Source organism: Abramis brama, assembly GCF_963993115.1.
Source record: "Abramis brama genome assembly, chromosome: 12".
Classification (NCBI taxonomy): domain Eukaryota; kingdom Metazoa; phylum Chordata; class Actinopteri; order Cypriniformes; family Leuciscidae; genus Abramis; species Abramis brama.
Window position 1 is genome coordinate 2,017,396 of NC_139974.1, and position 2,686 is coordinate 2,020,081.

The following is a 2,686-nucleotide window of genomic DNA, read 5'->3' on the forward strand; positions in this document are numbered from 1 at the left end:
GTTCCTCCTCAGATGAGATCTCTGTGCAGAAAGGAGAGGATCTGAAGTTGGATGTTCTGTTGATCAACGCTGATAAAGTGGAGAGAAGCTCTAGTGAAGGCTGGACAGAGGTGTGGACGAGAGGTCACGGGGTCAACAGTGATCGACTGACCGTCAGTGACGAGACTCTGATCATTAATGAGTTTACAGTCACTGACACTGGAACATACAGAGTTCTGGATTATGAAGGAGAAACCTTGATCACAGTCTCAGTCACAGGTGAGAGAAGATCAGTGGAGGAGGAGAGATATTTGAGCTGATTTTTAATCAGGATTTGAACAGAAAATTGATGCTAAACTGTGAGTAACCTTTCAATCTCCTCTACAGAAACAGAGGATAAACCACCTGAAAAACAACCTAGTAAGTAAAACAGGAGGCATTGAGAGAAAAAGAAAAAAGAAGCAAACATTTTTAAAACGGTGTTCTCTTCCCTCCTTCCTCCTTTCAGCTGCAGAGATCAGGATTATTGTGTCTGTGTCTGGAGCTCTGGTTCTGGTTCTGGTTCTGGCTGGGATTATATTTGTTGTCTACAAGAAATGCCAACATCAGCACAGAAACACTGATCATGATGACCACCAGGATGTGCCAATGCAAGACACTGTACAGTAATCCAGAACATCTAATGATGACACTGGCTAATTCACCTTCAGATCAACAGAGGATTCTGTCAACATGTGTTTGCAGCTAGAGGTCTGTGATATAGTATATAATCTAAGATAATATAGTAGTTGTTGTTTTAGTGATGTCCAAAATGAAATGATTGAGTATGACATTCACTTGGCTTGATTTTCACAGTAGAATACAGTCAGACTGACCCTGGATTCAATATATGAGGCAAAAATGCTCCTCTGTGAGTTTTCGTCTCATATATTTATATCATATATTATAGTTAAGCAACATCACATGAGCAAGCTTGCTGTTCTTCCCGGATATCAGCATGAGTGCAAATGTGATCCTGATTTTAATAGTTCAATAAACAAGAAGTTAATATTATGGCAGTTAAATTTCAGACACAATATTGTCTGTTTTTGATCTATTTCGCAAATGAGAATAGTTCAAAATAAACCCAAAGCAGAACCGTTGCACATCTCAGATCAACACATTTATCAACATTGTTTCAGTGATAAATGTATCTGCATTTTTGAATTAACAATTCAATTATGTGTTCATAAAGACAGACACTCTCTTCATTTCTGCCATAGTAACCATGGCGACAGACGTGGACGACTGCGTTATATCTAGTGGCGCGCTCACGCTGATGTTGTTTCGTTCAAACATTATGGATCATGGCAAGCAGACTTTGGGACAAAAGGAGAACTAAAACGAGGATCAATATCAGCGTGGCGTTTTGGAGATGCTGAGAGCTAGCGTCCGCGACTAACTTCGACTCGACAGAGACGCCGCTCTTGCATGAGCTTTATTAGACAGGTGAGCAAATGTACATAAAACTAATCAATGTTATATATCTCAACATGATGAAATGTTAGAATATGCTCAGTATCCACTTTTCCACTTTTTCTCAAATCAAAGTTATTAAAAATACAGGACCTTGTTAAATTCAACACGGCACAATTCTTATTTAAAGCATTTCACAACCTATTACCTGCTAATATACAAAAGTTATTCACACAGAGAGAGCAGTTGTACAGTAGGAGGATCTATGGGAACTTTTCAATACCAACGGTCAAAACCACCAGGAGGAGTTTCTGTGTGTCTGTATGCGGAGTTAAACTATGGAATAATCTGGGGCTCGAACTCAAAGAAAGTCAAAGTCTTCACCAGTTTAAAGCACTCTATGAACAGAAGGTCTCGTCACAGTACAAGGAGGACAGCGCTTAATCGTCTGGTGTTGTGTTCATGTATTCATGTATTCATAGGCCGTGTTATCTTATCTTGTAGGTATTCTGATTACCATGTTTTGTTTATATTACTGTAATTGTATAGATGTATTCATGTATTCATAGGCTGTGTGGGTATTCTGATTACCATTGTTGGAATTACTATAATTGTTACCTGCAGTAATATATGGTGTGTATTTAAGATATGTTTGTGTTTTTTTCATATGTGTATAAAATTGTAATTGAGAGTTATGATAACGTCAACAATTAAGGGGTGGGTCTGACTTCTTCCCACTCCGTTTCGAGCAATTGATTGATTTATGTTGTTAAAGTAAGGTGAATTTACCTTGTTGTATAGATCGAATCAAATGCTTCTTTATTGCCTTTGTTATATGTCACTATTGCTCGAAATAAAAAATAAAAATCATTCATTCATTCGGTATGTTATTCTAATGTTGATCTCGCTCACTGCTAGTCTCATACAGACAAACTAACACATAGAATAACATTAGAACTTTAACACACTCAAATGCAGTTTAGTGTGATGGTGTAGAGCAAGTGAAGCAGCGCTGCGTTCCCTCACAAGTTTCATTCGTCTAATAAACTGCCCTGTGTGAGTATTAATTCAGCACTAGCGTGTAGTTCGGTAGAATGAAATGTCCTTATTCCTTTATATCCGCGGGACTCGCGTGTGGCGCTGAGATCTGTCTCTCATTAGCACTCGCGCCCTGCTTCATACCTCAGTCATGTTAAAAACATCACTGTATTCACTCATCCATAAACATTATTAGATCCTGCATGACGACAAG

General features: G+C 38.5%; 1 long non-coding RNA gene across 1 annotated transcript; it reads left to right on the forward strand.

Moving 5' to 3' along the window:
* The first annotated feature begins 536 nt into the window (after positions 1–536).
* On the forward strand, positions 537–2,281 carry LOC311093683. Its single transcript, XR_014608466.1, has 3 exons — positions 537–729; positions 1,242–1,467; positions 1,672–2,281. It is a non-coding gene; the product is annotated as an uncharacterized lncRNA (long non-coding RNA).
* The last annotated feature ends 405 nt before the right edge of the window (positions 2,282–2,686 follow it).